Here is a 19,427-nt window from a genome sequence, read left to right as displayed (position 1 = left end):
CCTATTTAAAAATTGTTTGGTTAAATTTATTCTCTAGCAACATGGAATTATTTTCCAGAATACACAATGATTGGTTTCCACACAATCACAAGTCTGTTATAACAAAGAACTTGATTTTTTTTAACCACTGTGACTTTCTATCATTAAGTGTCTTTAGAAGTTACCTTTTCAACTTTGTTTAATCTGTCTGGAGGGAAATAGAAGAGGAAGCCTGCTTTTTTTGCTTCTCTCTATCCCCAAATCCGTTCTCTCTTTGTATCTTCCTCACCCCAGTCCAGATTTGCAATCATGATCTTGTGAGACAGCATTTCTGCTCTTCCTGGTCTGAATCGGAAAATCATGTGTTTAAGCAAAAGAAATCTAATCAAATGTAGGGACACAGGAGATAGGTATAGATGGTGGTGCAGTGTTTTTCCTATTTTGGTTTTATATTTGAGAGGAAAGAGGAAATGGAATAATAGGATCTCAGTTTCCCCAACTCAGACAGCCTTTGAGGTCAAACTAAGAGATACTTTGCATAGATCCAGAGGTCTAGACACAAGGACATCTCCATTTATCATTTCTGTTCTGGACCAAAAAGGAACTCCACCAAACTCCTAAAGACCATCCTTAAAATCCCGATAGCTATAGACCCAGACAGAATCTCACTTTTATATAGCATTTGACTGACACAGAGCCTTCATTTCCATTCACCTTCAATCCTCCCAAGGCTTTGTTACCCAGGTGAGGTGTCACCATTTTAGTTGGATGATAGAGCCAAGTCTTGAAACCCATTTTGATGACCTGAGCTCCAGTGTTCCTTCGATTCAAAACGGATGTTGTAAGGTCAGGTTTAAAACTGGGCATCACCCCTTTGTAGCAATATGGATGGAACTGGAGTGTGTCATGCTAAGTGAAATAAGCCATACAGAGAAAGACCGATACCATATGGTTTCACTCTTATGTGGATCCTGAGAAACTTAACAGAAACCCATGGGGGAGGGGAAGGGGAAAAAAAAGAGGTTAGAGTAGGAGAGAGCCAAAGCATAAGAGACTGTTAAAAACTGAGAACAAACTGAGGGTTGATGGGGGGTGGGAGGGAGGGGAGGGTGGGTGATGGGTATTGAGGAGGGCACCTTTTGGGATGAGCACTGGGTGTTGTATGGAAACCAATTTGACAATAAACCTCATATATTGAAAAAATAAAACTGGGCAACACCAAGAGTCCTCAGAGTTTTTTGTGCTGCAGAACTACATGTGTGTGCTGCATAAGTAATAAGTGATAAATGACCTGGATTTGGGGCTAACCAGTAATTGCTGTACTGATCCAAGTTTTCTGTTCCATGGCATTTGTGGAGCTATTTGGAGGGAGAAGAATGGGATCCTGGAAATAAGTGTCTCAAACAGAAACTACTTCAACAGGGTTTAAGGTTATGAGTTCATGGGAAAGTAAAATGGTTTCTGAAGTCAGGAGTGTGAGGAAAGTCCACTCTGCCTCTAATTGACCAGGGCCAGCAAAGGACATCCCAGAAGCCCTACTTGTCCAGACTTTCCTCACCCAACCCCACTTATAGCCTGACCAACGCAGGAAAAAAACTAAATAGTAGTAATAAGAATTTCTCCAGTTACTCTCCCTGTTTGCTTCTCTGCTTCCACAGAGACTAGGAGGATTCTAACACACACCAAAACCAATAAGCCTGCTGAAAATATCAGTGACAGATATTTTATGTCCAGGAAGGGGATGGATAAGAAATAACCTAAGGGAAAACAGAGCCAAGGATAAATGAAGGGAAAGATTCTGTGCAAAGAGAATTTTTTTTATTAAAAGTCCTTTTCAGATACTTCATCTTTGCTACCATGAGCTCCTTCGTGGTGAGTGTCTCTGCCTTCAGATTCACACAATAGTGTCTGTTTTAATGTCAGGGATTGCAGAGATTAAACACTCCTTTTTTAATGATCCCATTACAGAGTCACATAGGGATCTCCCTGTCATTTTCAGCTGAGTGCATCCTCCTCTCTTTCAGGAACTTCTGAACGGGCATCAAAGCCAGTCTCTGTGATCTCCTGCAAGATTAGGTTGAGAGGAGATTCACTTTCTTTTCTTCATCGATCTTGATTAATGCTGAACAGAAGAATTCTAGCAGAACAGAATGTAATTTTAAAGCAGTTTAGAGTAAAGACTGAATGTTTTCGTGGTCAACTGCAAAGGGGTTTTAGAATTAAGCTCAAGAGGGACGTATATCCTTATGTCTTTCCATCAAAATCCATTTATCCTGCCTCTTGACATTTATGTATCTCACAGTGGGCGTTCTCTCTCTCCAGCTCATTAGAGCAGGTGAAATCACAGAAACCACACTAATGGTGAACTTGGATCCCTGTTATGAGATTTAATTACCATTCTACTTGAATGATGGTAGCCAAAATACTTGTGTGTGTTATTTTCCAATATCTAATTTTATAAAGTAGAAGCATCTTTGTGCTCTGTTTTTAGCATGACAAACTGTATCATCACTCTGCAGTAAGAATTCCTGTTAAAAAGAAACCTCAGGCTCATTGAAGGAATGTACTGTTGCAACACTTCAGACCATTTTGGTGTTTGAGACATTAATAATTCTCTACCATTGTGTGTGTTACCTGATTTGATCCTACTCATGGGGCTGTAATGAAAAGGCTGCATTACCCATATCTTCTAGAGATCACAAAGAGGGAATCATTTGCCTCCAGTCATACAGTTAGAAATAGAAAGCCAGGACTAGAATCCAAAGTGCAAAAATGGAAAATTAAATGGATCTGGCCACCTATCAATGTAAGCCCTTGAGGCCTGGGGTAATGTAGAAAAGGAAGAAGCCAGTTTAGATGTGTCAGAATAATTTCATGATACCCACAGAACTGTTTCTAGCTTCAGAGGACGTTGTCACAGATTTTATAGACTGGCCCCCATCCTTTACAAAATTCTCTTGATTAGTTGCCTTCAATCCTGATGCACCTCTTACTATAAAAGGAAGAAGGGTATGGAGTGGAGTGGGAGGGGAAGCCAGTAAAAGGGTTGAGGTTTCTGCTATTTGCCATCAGGAGCCCTAGCTTCTTTTCACATCCCCTGCTGCACAATACAAATAAAGCCATTCATATTCTGGAAATCTCCCACTATTCCAGACTTAATTTTACAACTTGTTAAGTCTGTTTCTTTCCAGCATCTACTCATATATTAAAAAGTCTACATCCTGGGCACCTGGGTGCTTCAGTCGGTTAAGCGTCCAACTTTGGCTCAGGTCATGATCTCATGGTTCCTGAGTTCGAGCCCAACACTGGGCTCTGTGCTGACAGCTCAGAGCCTGGAGCCTGCTTCAGATTCTGTGTCTCCCCCTCTCTCTGACCCTACCCTGGTCACTCTGTCTCTGTCTCTCTCGCAAAAATAAACATTAAAAAAATTTTTTTAAGTCTATATCCACTAGGATTTTATTCACCAAATGGAGAAAATTAAGTGCCCGGTAAGAAGGCACTAAAAATGCAGCCTGAAGAAGTGAAGAGTAAATGTCCTTATATAATTTCAAAGCCATTAAGCTTTTTGGAGATATAGAAAAGCAATAGATTTTAGTTTTTGCCTTTGAACATAGGTGACAATTCTTTGACTCTTGTGCTTCTGTGTGGTTAATTTTAGACTGCTAATAATAACATCCCCTTACTGATTATTCTTAATTAAACTCACTCCTGAGCTACTGTTAAATGCCAAAAGTCTGCATCCTCAGAATATTCTTCTAAAAGGCTTTGGCTTATAGGAATCTGACAAGATTATTCTCCACTCCCACCACTGCAAGTTGCCTGGTGTATTAAATGCCCTGTACATTAAAACCTGCCACATTCCCCACCCCCCCCCCCCCCCCAGCAGACATCCCACCAATCCTCTGTGCAGTTTGGAAAAGACCACAAGATCATCGAGAGCAGGTGCACATGGGGTCATGTTGTGGTTTCTATGAACACTGAGGATGTCCTCATTGTGAAGCAGCCCCAGATTGCTCTATGGTGCCTCTTCTAGCATCACTGCTACCTCCCCAGTTGCAGGAGTGAGGCTTGACAGCATGAACCAGTGAGCACAAAGCATTCTTGCACCATGATTGGTTCAAGGGTGAGCTCGCCATCTTAACTGATCAGCATCTAGTTAAGGACTTTTTTTTTTCCAGTCGCTTGAAAAGAAAAGTAACCTCTTCTTTTAGACAATGTGGTATATGAATGGAAGACCTGACCCTGCCACAATCATTCTGTGACTGGAAGGGAAGCTGGGTAGAATGAACATGAGGGATGCAGAGCCACTAAAATTGTAGAGAAATCAAGTTGGTGCCCTGATCAAATGTTGCTGACCTATTGCTAGACTTTTTATTTATAAGCAAGTGATTTCCCACAATGGCTCAGTACAGTCTGAAGTGGGTTTCCTATTAATTTGGAACCAGAAACCTCCTAATTGACGTGGTAATTACAGAATGATATTTCTTTACCCCTGGTGGAAGTGTTCCAGAATTGGTTAAACTTACAGAGCCAGATGGTCGTACTGCCAACAAAGAAAACTGTCTTTCCTCCAGGAAAGGAACTCCAAGACCTAAACTACCTGGCCTCAGAGAGTCACCACATACATTTAACAAAGGACACAAAGACAGATCCAGGGCTTCAGGACTCTGCTGGTTCTTTGGTCACAATGGGAAATGACAAAACCTGGCTGCCTCTGATTCATTGTCCTCATTTCCCTTCAACTGGTGCTCTTCTCTGTCAATGGGCAGTTTGAAGTGTTGCCACTTTTCTTTGCCTACCCTTTAAGTCTTTACAATATCCACCACCATTGCCATTGAAAGAGTTGTTTGTCAGAGTGAGCTTAGCCTTCAACATGGTTCCTGTTTTCTAGAAATGTTCAGATTCAAGGGACAAGTCACAGGTGATTATAGCTATTCAGTTGTCATGCCAACTATTACAGACCTAGTGAACAATTTTGGACCAACCACAAAGTACTCCTCCCAACACACTGAATAACCTTTGAAAAAATTCAGCCCTAATTCTCAAAGCTTTGTGTATATACAGATAATCATTGCCTTGGTTGACCATTTCTTCAATTCTTAAAAGATAGAAATAATATACTACCTTAAACTTAGCCATTTACTAGAAATTCAGAAGAGGATCAAACGAGAATATATTTTTAAAAGCTTGAGAATAGTAAACTCAAAAGCTATTGGGTAGCGTTGTAATTTATTTTTAGGATTAAAGTGAATACATCAAACATAGTAGTCACAGATTAATCAATTTAGGCAATTAACTGTAGGACTAATTATTCTTCACAAAAACAGATAATTCCATATTCACACTTCATTCATAGGTCTGCAATATGACTTTTAATAAGTTCCAGACATCTTTGTCAACATCCCAAAAATTCTTAAGCAGAGAAAACACAGAAATTTATAGCTATTAAAGTTTTATCCAGCTATCTTGGCCTATGCATGAAAAAAATTTAATATTTGAACCTAATTTTTTCAGCCTTTTTTTATTGACCTATAAGTTTTGGGCATACAACATAGTGATTTGACAATTACATACTTCACAAGATACTCCCCTCAGTAAGCATACTTACCATTTGTCACCATACAAAATTAATACAATATAATTGACTGTATCTCTATACTGTGCTTTTCATTCCTGTGACTTATGTATTTTACAACTGAAAGTTTGTGTGTACCTCTAATCTCCTTCCTCACTGACCTCTGGCAACCTTAAGTTTCTTCTCTGTATTTGAGTATTTTTATTCATTTGTTTTGCTTTTAGATTCCACATAAAAGTGAAATCATACGGAATGTCTTTTTCTGACTTACTTCACTTAGCATAATACTCTCATAATCGGTCCATCCATCTTATGGATGAGTAATATTCCATTGTTTATATACCACATCTTCTTTATCCATTTGTCTATTAATAAATAGTTAGATTACTTCCATGTCTTGACTCCTGTAAATAATGCTGCAATAAACATATGGGTACAATAATCTTTTCAAGTTAGTGTTTTCATTTTATTCAGGTAGATACTCAGAAGTGGAACTACTGGGTCCTGTGGTATTACTATTTTTATTTTGTGTGTGTGTTTGAGAGAGTGTGGGAGCAGGAGAGGGGGAGAGAGAGAGGATCCTAAGCCGGTTCTATGATTTGCCGGATGTGGGACTCCAACTCATGAACCGTGAGATCATGACTAGAGCCAAAATCAAAAGTCGGATGCTTAACTGACTGAGCCACTCAAGTGCCCCGGTATTTCTATTTTTAATTTTTTGAGGAACCCCCATACTGTTTTCCACAGTGGCTACACCAATTTACATTCCCACCAACAGTACACAAGGGTCCCCTTTTCTCCACGTCCTTGCCAACACTTGTTGTTTGTTTTTGATTCTAGCCATTCTGACTGATGTGAGTTAATATCTCATGTTTTGATTTGCATATCCCTAACGGTTAGTGATGCTGAACATCTTTTCACGTATCTCTTGGCCAATTAATTTCTTCTTTGGAAAAATGTCTATTCAGGTCCTCTGCCCATTTTTTAGTTTGTTTTTTGGTGTTGAGTTGCAGAAGATTTTTATATATCTTTTTTGGATATTAACCCCTTACTAGATGCATTCTTTGCAAATATCTTGTTCAGTAGGTTACCTTTTCTTTTTGTTGCTTTCCTTTGCTGTATAAAAGCTTCTTACTTGGTGTAGGCTCAATATTTTTTTTTAATTTTGTTTGAGGAGATGGATCAGGAAAAATATTGCTAAAACCAATGTCTGAGAGATCACTGCCCATGTTTACTGTTAGCAGTTTTATGGTTTCTGGTCTTATGGTTAGGTCTTTAATCCATTTCGAGGTGGGTTTTTTTTGTTGTTTTTTGTGAATGGTGTAAGAAAGTGGTCCAGTTTCATTCTTTGACATGTAGCTGTCCAATTTTTACAACAATTTGTTAAAGAGCATCTTTTCCCTATTGTATGTTCTTGCCTCCTTTGTTGCAGATTAAACATGTAAGCATGGGTTTATTTCTGATATATTCTGTTCCATTGATCTACGTGTCTATTTTTGTGTTTCATGCTGTTTCATTACTATAGCTGTATAGTTTGAAAGCTGGGATTGTGATACTTTCAGCTTTGTTCTTTTTCAAGATTGCTTTGGCAATTTATACATTGCTTTGGGTAGTATGAACATTATAATGAGCAGATTTGATCTTTTCATTTATTTGTCTTCATTTTTCATCAATATCTTACAATTTTTAGTGTTCAGGTCTTTCACCTTCTTGGTTAAATTTATTCCTAGGTATTTTGTTCTTTTTGATATAATTGTAAGTGGTTTTCTCAATTTCATTTTCTGCTACTTTGTTTTTAGTATATAGAAACCAAACAGATTTCTGTATAGTTTCATACTGAAACTATACTGAAATAATTCTAGGGTCTTGGTGGTCTTTAGGGGTTTTCTATATGTAGTATCTACAAATAGTGACAGTTTTGCTTCTTTCTTACCAATTTGGATGCCTTTAATTTCTGGTTTTTGTCTAATGGCTGCAGCTAGGATGTTCAGTATTATGTTGAATAAAAGGAGTGAGAGTGGACATCTTGTCTTACTCTTGATCTTAGAGAAAAATATTTCAGCTTTCACCATTAAGTATGATTTTAGCTGTGGGTTTGTTATATATGGAACTTATTAAGTTGAGGTATGTTCCCTCTAAACCTACTTTGTTGAGAGTTTTTGTCATGAATGGATGTTGAATTTTGTCAAATGTATTTCTGCATTTGATCAGATCATGATTTTTATCCTTTATTTTGTTATACCATGTTAACATACACATGATGTATTATATTGATTATCAGATACTAAATCATCCTTGCATTCCTGGAGTAAATATCACTTGATCATGGTGGGTGATCTTTGGTGTGATGTATTGTTGAATTTGCTTTGTTAATATTTTGTTGAGGCCTTTTGTATCTATATTCATGAAGGATATTTGCCTATAATTGTCATTTTTTGTAGTGTCTTGTTCTGCTTTTGGTATCAGGGTAATGCTGGCCTTGTAAATGAATTTGGAAGCTTTCCTCCTATTTTTAGAATAATTTGAGAAGAATACTTGTTAATCCCCTCTTTAAATGTTTGGTAGAATTCACCTGTTAAACCATCTTATTCTGGACTTTTGTTGGGGAGTCTTTGATTACTAGTTATAAAATTGAATTGATAATCAGTCTGTTCAGATTTTCTATTTCTTCCTGATTCAGCATTGGAAGATTGCATATTCTCGGGAATTTGTCCATTTCTTCTAGACTGTCCAATTTGATAATTTCTCATTGTCTCTTACAATTCTTTAGATAATTGTGTTGTCAGTTTTAACATCTGTATCATTTCTGATTGAGTCATCTATTAAGTTTTTTAAAAAATGTTTATTTTGGGAGAAAACAAGCAAGGGAGGTGCAGAGAGGGGAAGAGAATCCCAAACGGGATCTGCTCTGTGAGGCTTACACCCACCAACCATGAGATCATGACACTCCATATTTAAAAGTCTCTTCTGTTTTGTCCCTCTCCCTGTTTTTATATTATTTTTGTTTCCCTTCCCTTATGTTCATTGGTTTTGTCTCTTAAAGTCCTCATATAGTGAAGTCATAGGATTTTTGTCTTTCTCTAATTTCACTTAGCATAATACCCTCTGGTTCCATCCACGTAGTTGCAAATAGCAAGATTTCATTCTTTTTTGACTGACAAGTAATACTCCATTTTGTGTGTGTGTGTGTGTATACACACACACACACACACACACACCCCACGTTTTCTTTATCCATTCATCCATCGATGGATATTTGGGCTCTTTCTGTACTTTGGCTCTTGTTGATAGTGCTGCTATATACATAGGGGTGCATCTGTCCCTTCGAAACAGCACACCTGTATCCCATGGATAAATGCCTAGTAGTGCAATTGCTGGGTCATAGGGTAGTTCTATTTTTAGTTTTTTGAGGAACCTCCATACTGTTTTCCAGAGTGGCTGCACCAGCTTGCATTCCCACCAACAATGTAAAAGAGATCCTCTTTCTCCGCATCCTCGCCAACATCTGTTGTTGCCTGAGTTGTTAATGTTAGCCATTCTGACAGGTGTCAGGTGGTATCTCATGGTGGCTTTGTATTTCCCGGATGATGAGTGATGTGGAGCATTTTTTCATGTGTCCGTTGGCCATCTGGATGTCTTCTTTGGAGAAGTGTCTATTCATGTTTTTTGCCTGTTTCTTCACTGGATTATTTGTTTTTTTGGGTGTTGAGTTTGCTAAGTTCTTTGTAGATTTTGGATACTAACCCTTTATCTGATATGTCGTTTGCAAATATCTTCTCCCATTCTGTCGGTTGCCTTTTAGTTTTGCTGATTGTTTCCTTCGCTGTGCAGAAGCCTTTTATTTTGATGAGGTCCCAATAGTTCATTTTTGCTTTTGTTTCCCTTGCTTCCAGAGACTTTTGAGTAAGAAGTTGCTGTGGGCAAGATCAAAGAGGTTTTTGCCTTCTTTCTCCTTGAGGATTTTGATGGCTTCCTGTCTTACATTGAGGTCTTTCATCCATTTTGAGTTTATTTTTGTGTATGGTGTAAGAAAGTGGTCCAGGTTCATTCTTCATGTCGCTGTCCAGTTTTCCCAGCACGACTTGCTGAAGAGCTTGTCTTTATTCCATTGGCCATTCTTTCCTGCTTTGTCAAAGATTAGTTGGCCATACATTTGTGGGTCCATCTGAGTGTCTGTTCTTGTGCCAGTACCATACTGTCATGATGATTACAGCTTTGTAGTATAGCTTGAAGTCTGGGATTGTGATGCCTCCTGCTTTGGTTTTCGTTTTCAAGATTGCTTTGGCTATTCGGGGTCTTTTCTGGTTTCATACAAATTTTAGGATTATTTTTTCAAGCTCTATGAAGAAGGCTGGTGTTATTTTGATAGGGATTGCATTGAATATGTAGATTGCTTTGGGTAGTATCAACATTTTAACAATATTCTTACCCAGGAGCATGGAATCTTTTTTCCATTTTTTTTGAGGCTTCTTCAATTTCTTTCATAAGCTTTCTATAATTTTCAGCATATAGATTTTTCACCTCTTTGGTTAGATTTATTCCTAGGTATTTTATGGGTTTTGGTGCAACTGTAAATGGGATTGATTCCTTTCTCTTGCTTCATTGTTGGTGTACAAGAATGCAGCCAATTTCTGTGTGTTGATTTTATACCCTGCAACTTTGCTGAATTCATGAATCAAATCTAGCAGTTTTTCGGTGGAATCTTTGGGGTTTTCCATATAGAGTATCCTGTCATCTGCAAAGAGTGAAAGTTTGACCTCCTCCTGGCAGATATGGATGCCTTTTATTTCTTTGTGTTATCTGATTGCCGAGGCTAAGACTTCCAATATTATGTTGAATAACAGTGGCAAGAGTGGACATCCTGTCTTGTTCCTGACCTTAGGGGGAAAGCTCTCAGTTTTTCCCCCTTGAGGATGATATTAGCATTGGGTCCTACATATATGGCTTTTATGATCTTGAGGTATGCTCCTTCTATCTCTACCTTCTTGAGGGTTTTTATCAGGAAAGGATGCTGTATTTTGTCAAATGCTTTCTCTGCATCTATTGAGAGGATTGTATGGTTCTTGTCCTTTCTTTTATTGATGTGATGAATCACATTAATTGTTTTCTGGATATTGAACCAGCCCTGCATCCCAGGTATAAATCCCACCTGGTCGTGGTGAATCATTTTTTTGATGTATTGTTGGATCTGGTTGGCTAATATCTTGTTGAGGATTTTTGCATGCATGTTCATCAGGGAAATTGGTCTAGAGTTCTCCTTTTTAGTGGGGTCTCTGTCTGGTTTTGGAATCAAGGTAATGCTGGCTTCATAGAAAGAGTTTGGAAGTTTTCCTTCCATTTCTATTTTTTGGAACAACTTCAAGAGAGTAGGTGTTAACTCTTCCTTGAAAGTTTGGTAGAATTTCCCTGGAAAGCCATCTGGCCCTGGACTCTTGTTTTTTGGGAGATTTTTGATTACTAATTTGATTTCCTTACTGGTTATGGGTCTGTTCAAATTTTCTATTTCTTCCGGCTTCAATTTTTGGTAGTGTATATGTTTCTAGGAATTTGTCCATTTCTTCCACATTGCCCATTTTATTGGCATATAGTTGCTCATAATATTCTCTTATTTTTATATCTGCTGTGTTGTGATCTCACTTCTTTCATTCTTGATTTTATTTATTTGGGTTTTTTTTTTTTTTTTTTTTTTTTTTTTTTTTTTTTTTTATCAAACTGGCTAGTGGTTTGTCAATTTTGTTAATTCTTTCAAAGAGCCAGATTCTGGTTTCATTGATCTGTTTACTGTTTTTTTGGTTTTGATAGCATTAATTTCTGCTCTAATCCTTATTATTTCCTGCCTTCTGGTTTTGGGTTTTATTTGCTGTTCTTTTCCCAGCTCCTTAAGGCATAAGTTTAGATTGTATATCTGAGATCTTTCTTCCTTCTTGAGGAAGGCCTGGATTGCTATATACTTTCCTCTTAGGACTGCCTTTGCTGTGTCCCAGAGGTTTTGGGTTGTGGTGTTATCATTTTCATTGACTTCCATATACTTTTTAATTTCCTTTTTAACTGCTTGGTTAGCTTGTTCATTCTTGAGTAGGATGTTCTTCAGTCTCCAAGTATTTGTTTCCTTTCCAAATTTTTTCTTGTGGCTGATTTCAAATTTCATAGTGTTGTGGTCTGAAAATATGCACGGCATGATCTCGATCTTTTTGTACTTGTTGAGGGCTGATATGTGTCCCAGTATGTGGTCTATTCTGGAGAACGTTCCATGTGCACTGGAGAAGAAAGTATATTCTACTGCTTTAGGATCAAATGTTCTGAATATATCTGTTAAGTCCATCTGGTCCAGTGTGTCATTCAAAGCCATTGTTTCCTTGTTGGTTTTTTGAATAGTTGATCTGTCCATCACTGAGTGGGATGTTGAAGTCTCCTATTATGGTATTACTATCAATGAGTTTGTGATTAACAGATTTATATATTTGAGTGCTTTCACATTTGGTGCATTAATGTTTACAATTATTAGGTCTTCTTGATGGATAAACCCCTTGATTATGATATAATGCCCTTCTGCATCTCTTGATACAGTCTTTATTTTAAAGTCTAGATTGTCTGATATAAGTATGGCTACTGTGGCTTTCTTTTGTTGACCATTAGCAACAAATGGTCATTAGCAACAGATGGTTCTCCATCCCCTTGTTTTCAATCTGAAGGTGTCTTTAGGTCTAAAGTGGGTCTCTTGTAAACAGCATATAGATGGATCATGTTTTCTTATCCATTCTGTTACCATATGTCTTTTGATTGGAGCATTGAGTCCATTGACATTTAGAGTGAGTACTGAAAAACATGAATTTATTACCATTATGATGCTTGTAGAGTTGAAGTTTCTGGTGGTGGTCTCTGGTCCTTTCTAATCTTTGTTACTTTTGGTCTTTCTCTCTCTCTCTCCATTTTATATATACACACACACATATACATACACATATACATATATATAAATACATGTGTGTGAATATATGTAAATATATATGTATATATACACATATATAAACATGTGGGTATATATGTAAATATATGTGTGTATATACATATATGTGTGTGTATATATACATACATAAATGTGTGTGTATATACACATATATGTGTGTATACATACATATATATGTGTACATATATATACATAGACACACACACACACACACACACACACACACACACACACACACCTTTTCTCCCCTCAGAGAGTCCCCCTTAAAATTTCTTGCAGGGCTGGTTTAGTGGTCACAAACTCCTTTAATTTTTGTTTGGGAAACTTTGTATCTCTCCTTCTATTCTGAATGACAGCCTTGCTGGATAAAGAATTCTTGGCTGCATATTTTTCTGATTCAGCACATTGAATATATTCTGCCACTCCTTTCTGGCCTGCCAAGTTTCTGTGGATAGGTCTGCTGCAAACCTGATCTGTCTTCCCTTATAGGTTAGGGACTTTTTTTCCTTTGCTGCTTTCATGATTCTCTCCTTGCCTGAGTATTTTGTGAATTTCACTATGATATGCCTTGTTGATGGTTGGTTTTTGTTGAATCTGATGGGAGTCCTCTGTGCTTCCTGGATTTTGATGTCTGTATCTTTCCCCAGGTTAGGAAAGTTTTCTGCTATGATTTGCTCACATAACCCTTCTACCCCTATTTCTCTTTCTTCCTCCTCTGGGACCCCTGTGATTCTGATGATGTTCCTTTTTAATGAGTCACTGGTTTCTCTAATTCTTAAATTGTGCTTTTGCCTTAATCTCCCTCTTTTTTTCTGCTTCATTCTCTGTAAGTTTGTCCTATCACTGGTTCTCTGTTCTCCCTCATCCATCCTTGCTGCTGCTGCATCCATTCATGATTGCAGCTCAGTTATAGCATTTTTAATTTCATTCTGGCTATTTTTTACTTTTATCTCTGCAGAAAGGGATTCTAATCTTTTTTCGACTCCAGCTAGTATCTTACTATGGTGATACTAAATTCTGGTTCAGTCACCTTGCTTGTATCTGTGTTAGTTAAATCCCTGGCTGTCATCTTCATGCTCTTTGTTTTGGGGTGAATGTTCATTTTGTCATTTTGAAGGGAAAAAAGGAATTAATGAGGTAGAAAAATGAAAAATAAAAAATTAAAATTTAAAAAACTAAAATTAAAAAATATAAAAAACACACACACAAAAATCAAATGATGCTATATCCTAGGTGTGTTTTGGTCTGGATGTTGAAAGTGGTTTGACAGATTAGAGAAAAAAGGGAATAAAAGGAAAAAAATCATTTGAGAATTTGAAAAAATGAATACACTGAAGTAGACTAAAATGGGAGTAAAATAGAATTTGAAAAAAATTTACACAAAAATAAAGAATGTAGTAGGAAAAATTAAAGATATTTTTATTAAAAATTAAAAACAAATTTTGTCTTTCTGTATTGAAGAAAAAAAAGGGGAAAAGAAATCGTTTGAAAATTTGAGAAAGTGAAAACACTGTAGTAGACTAAAAAAAAATGGAAGTAAAATAGAATTTGAAAATATTTACACAAAAGTAAAATATAGTAAAAAATTAAAGAATATTTTAATAGAAATTGAAAATAAAAATGAATGTTTTTTTCTATGCAAGAAAAATAAGGGAAGTGAAAAAGAGGGAAAAAAATAGAAAATTGGATAGACCTGCTAACAGATTGAAATAGGACTGAAATTACTTGGTTTCCCTTAGAAGTCCAACTTATGAAGCACTTTATAGTCCATAAACTAGGTGGTGAGATGTGTTCTTGAAGAATGAGGTTGGCCCAGTCGGGCGGGGCTCAGTATAATAGCTCTTTTCTCCACTAGATGGCACTGCCAGCCTACTGGGGTGGATTGTTGCTGTGCTTGTAGGTGCATATACACATGCATGGGAGTGGTGAAAATGGCATCACCCAGCTACCCAGTTTCTAATATCGGAACTCTGTTCTCCCCGATCAGCAGTCGCACACCCATCCTCTGTCTTCAGCTTTTGTCCACTCCATGCTTCTTCACTGTCCATGACCAAGCCCCAGGCAGTACCTCTCTCCCAAGTTTTGTCTCAGATGTAGCTGTTTTCACCAGCCCCTTACTTCTGAAGGACTGCGGCTTTGACCCATTCTGCCCCTCTGTGGGAGGGTCTCACCGAGCAATGGCCTAATGCCGGCTGCACCCAGGAATGCTTGCGGGACCCTGCTGCTGCCAGTGACCCAAGACTGTGGCCAGGTGCCAGACCACCCCAGAAAAAGTTCGCGAGATCGTGTAGCAACAGCTTTTCAGGGATTATGGAAAATCACAACACACATCTGGCACCAGCCTTCACCCTTAACTACCTTGTTCCAGCACCAGCGAATGTGATCATTTTCTGGGGTCTGATGGGACCAGGTGGCTTCTACAGTCTCTATCAAATGTCCCTCCAACAGTGGAACCACTTTCCCTCATGTGGCCCAAGAACCTCCCGGACCCCACTCTGTTCCTAGGGATTTGCCCTTCCCACCAGAGCACTGCCAGATATTGAGCTGCAGAGTTGCAGACTCTCTGAGCTTCCCTTGTTTACAGTCTTAATGGAATTTAAACCCTGTCCTTTCTCCTTTCTCCCTTTTTAGTTTAGTCCCTGCAGCTGTTTCCAATTTTCCACTTTATTTCCAGCTGCTTTTGGGGAGGGGTGCTTTTCCCGTATTCCCCCCACCCCACCATCCTCTCTATGCCCACAAAGGCACCTCCCTTCCTGCAGCTTTTCGCTCCCCAAGTTCACCTATCCACACCACATACCTGCTGAATTCTGTGGTTCAGGTTGTGCAGATTGTTGTGTTAATCCTCCCATCAGTTTTCTAGGTGTGCAGGATGGTTTAGTGTTGGTCTGGCTGTATTTAATGGATGCAAGACACACAAAAAACTTCCATGCTGTTCTATCATTTTTTAAAAAACCAATTCTTCGTTTTGTTGACTTTTTCTTTTAGTTTTTTTTTTTTCATTCTGCTCTAATCTTTATTATTTTCTTTCTTCTAACTTTGGGTTTTGTTCTTCCTTGTCTAGTTCCTTTAGACATAAGATTAGATTCCATATTAGAGATTTTTCTTCTTGTTATAGGCCTGTATTGCCATAAGCTTCTCTCTTAGAACTGCTTTTTTTGTATCCCAATTTTGAAGCATTGTTTTTCCATTGTCATTTGTCCCTGGATATTTTATTCCCTCTTTAATTCCTTCAGTGAATCATTGGTTATTTAGTACCATTATTACCATGTTGTTTAGCTTTCGTGTATTTTTGGTTTTTCCTTTTTTTTTTTTTTTTTTTTTTTGAAACCAACTTCTAGTTTCACACCATTGTGGTCAGAAAAGATGCTTGATGCGATTTTAGTATTCTTAGATTTGAGATTTGTCTTGTGGCCTAACATGTAATCTATCCTGGAGAATGTTCAATGTACACTTGAAAAGAATGTGTATTCTATGATTTTTGTATGGAATATTTTGTATATATCTGTTAAGTCCATCTGGTCTAATGTGCCATTCAAAGCCAGTTTCCTTATTTTCTAGGAGGATGATTTATCCATTGATGTAACTGGGGTGTTAAAGTTCTTTATGTTTAACATTTGCTTGATAAATTGAGATGCTCTTATGTTGGATGAATAGATCCTTACAGGTTTTATATTGTTGGACTGATTTCTTTGTCATTACATAATATCCTTATTTCTCTTTCTCTCTCTTTAGTGTTTGAGAGAGAGTGAGCGAGCACACATGCAAGTGAGCATGAGCAGGCGAGGGGCAGAGAGAAAAGGGGGAAGAGGACCCGAAGTGGGCTCTGTGCTGACAGCAGGGAGTCCAATGTGGGATTCAAACTTCCCAATCTTGAGATCATGACCTGAGCCACCAGGAAGCCCCCCTTATTTATTTCTTCTTATAGCCTTTGTTTTAAAGCCTATTTTGTTTGATATAAATATTGCTACCTCAGCTTTTTTTCCCCATTTGCATGAGATATCTTCTCCCCCCCCCCCCCATACTTTCACTTTCAGTCTACATGTGTCTTTAGGTCTGAAGTGATTCTCTTATAGGAAATATATAGATGGGTATTTTTTTTTTCAGTCACTTAATGTTTTTTGATTGGAGCATTTAGTCCGTTTACCTTAATTATTGATACGCATGTACTCCTTACCATTATGTTAATTTTCTAGTTTTTATAGCTCTTTTCTATTCCTTTCTTTCTCTCTTCTGTTGTGACTTTTAGATTTCCTTTTTATTTTTTGTGTATGTATTACAGGCTTTCGGTTCATATTTACCATGAGTTTCATACATAGCAGTGTATATTAAAATGATGGTTGCTTAAGTTCAAACACATTTTGAAGCACATTTTCTTCCCCTCTGGTTTTTTTTTTTTTTTGACAGAATTGTTTTTACTACTTTTGTGTTTTAACCTTCATACTAGCTTTATAAGTGATCTACTTCCTTCAGTATAGGTTTGATTTTTAGTGGTGAGGTTTTTCCTCCTTCATAGTTTTCTTCTAGTTTTGGATTTTCTTTACTTCAAGAAATCCCTTTAACATTTCTTGTCAGGTTAGTGTTATGAACTCCTTCAAGTCTTGTGTGGGACACTTTTTCTCTCTCCTTTAATTCTGAATGATACCTTTTCCAGGGTGGAGTATTCTTGGTTGTAATTCTTCCCTTCAGCACTTTGAATTTATCATGCCACTTGGTTCTAGCCTGCAGAGTTTCTGTGGAAAAATCAGCTGATAGCCTTATGGGATTTTCCTTGCATGTAACTAGTTTTTTTCTTTTGCTGCTTTAAATTTTCTTTATATTTAATTTTTTTAAGACAGGGAATACTTTATTCAAACCTGTTAGAGAAATAGACAGCTTGGGTCTGTAACAAAGGGTGTTTTAAAGCACAGATCAGTAATTGTATATGAGAGTATATACTGCTACATAAAAATTAACAGAGCACAACTCTGTTTAAAACAGAATAAGCTTCCTTGTAAAAGCAGCACCTTTGGACATTTTTAACTTTAGCATTCCTCTCCTATTCTTCACCCTCTCCAACAGAATCCACATCAACTTTCTCATAATCCTCAAAGGCAACCATGTCGTCACAAGGCTCAGGAAACTCTCCTTCCTTCATGCCCTTACCCACAGTGGAAAAACATGTTTGGCATACATCAGGTCAAATTTGTGGTCTAGGAGAACCCAGGCCTCAGCAATGGCTGTGGTGTTGCTCAGCATGCACACAGCTCACTGTACTTTGGACAGGTCTCCACCAGGTACCACAGTGTGAGGCTGGTAATTAATACCAACTTTAAAGTCAGTGGGATACTAGTCCACAAACTGGATAGTATACTTGGTCTTAATGGTGGCAATGGCACCATTGACATCTTTGGGAACCACAGTGCCACAGTACTATAGGGTATCAAACCATGTATTTACCATGATGAAAGTCACATTTCTCCATCTTTTTGGCCACTCAAAGCATGCAGTGGTGATCTCTGCTACAGAAAGCTGTTCATGGTAGGCTTTCTCAACAGAAATGATGGGCATATGTGACCAGAGGGAAATAGATTTGGTGATAAGGCACCAGGTTGGTCTGGAATTCTGTCAGATCAACATTCAGGGCTCCATCAATTGTGAGGGAAGCAGTGATGGAAGACCCAATCTGACCTACCAATCTACCAGGTTATGTATGTTGGGTGTTCAATACCAAAGTTCCTGTGACAGATGTCATAGATGGCCTCATTGTCTACCATGAAGGCATAATCAGAGTGCTCCAGGTGGTATGGGTAGTGAGAAGGAACTTTTAGGTCTCAACTACAGCTCTGGGGCTGGGTAAATAAAGAACTCCAGCTTGGACTTCTTGCCATAATAAAGAGACATTCCATCAGCAGGGAGGTGAACCCAGAGCCAGTTTCCACTCTGAAGCTGTGGAAAACCAAGAAGCCCTGAAGACCTGTCCATTGGCCAGCCAGTTTCCAAATTCAATCCAAGACTAGGTCAGTGATTTCCTTGCCAATGGTCTAGTGCCCTCAGGTATAATTACAGGCAGCTTTTTTCTTGCCTGTGATGAACTGCTCAGGGTGGAAAAGCTGGAGGGCTAGGTACCAGTGCCAGCCTTACCAATTACTATAGGTTTCAGGTCTACAAACACTGCTCTGGACACATGCTTGCCAGCACCCATTTCACTGAAGAAGGTGTTGGAGTCCTCTCCTCCCCTAATGGTCTTGTCACTTGGCATCTGACCATCGAGCTGGTTGCCATGTGCCAGGCAATAGAGCTCCCAACAAGCATTGCCAGTCTGGACACCAACATGGCCAACATGGATGGAGATGCATTCATGCATAGTTGTTGCCAATCAGATGGTGGAGAGGAAGAGGACATGTTGCTTCTTCCAGCGTGACTCTTAGACAGTCAATGTAAGAGAACCAGCTTTTTATGTTTCATTTTTGACATTTTAATTATTCTGTGTCTTGGTGTGGACCTGTTTGCCTTCATCTTGTTTGAGACTATGCTTCCTCAACCTCAATTCCTGTTTCCTTTTTCAAGTTAGGAAAACTTTCAGATATTTTCCATGTAAGTTTCTTGCTCTTTTATCTATTTTTCTAAGATCCAAGTAATGTGAATGCTAGTATGCTTATGTTCCAGAGGTCTCTTAACCTGTCATTTTTTTTTTTTTTTTACTGTTCAGCTTTATTACTTTCCATTACCCTGTCTTCGAGATTGCTGATCCATTTGCCAGCATCCTCTAGTCTGCTGTTGATTCCCTCTAGTGTACTTTCCATTTCAATTATAGTATCCTTAAACTTTAATTGGTTATTTTTAAAAATATTTTCTCTTTCTTGAAGTTCTAAGTTCATCTAGTCTTCTCTTCAGTCTGGTGAGCATCTTTGTGTCCATTACTTTGAA

General features: G+C 38.1%; 1 protein-coding gene across 4 annotated transcripts in view; it reads left to right on the top strand.

Annotated features, from left to right (window-relative positions):
• CPA6 (carboxypeptidase A6) overlaps positions 1-19,427 on the top strand; it is a 559,011-nt gene that overhangs the window by 293,617 nt on the left and 245,967 nt on the right. Inside the window, exon 1 of one of the 4 annotated variants that reach the window (XM_078441827.2) lies at positions 18,325-18,517. The exons of the other annotated variants lie outside the window; for them this stretch is intronic. The gene's annotated coding sequence lies outside the window, so the exon portion shown is untranslated. Of the gene's footprint in view, positions 1-18,324; positions 18,518-19,427 lie in introns of those variants that run through there. 4 annotated transcript variants of the gene reach the window in all.

The sequence above is a fragment of the Panthera onca genome, chromosome F2 (genome assembly GCF_046562875.1).
Source record: "Panthera onca isolate mPanOnc1 chromosome F2, mPanOnc1 haplotype 2, whole genome shotgun sequence".
Classification (NCBI taxonomy): domain Eukaryota; kingdom Metazoa; phylum Chordata; class Mammalia; order Carnivora; family Felidae; genus Panthera; species Panthera onca.
This window is presented reverse-complemented; position numbering and strand designations above follow the sequence as displayed.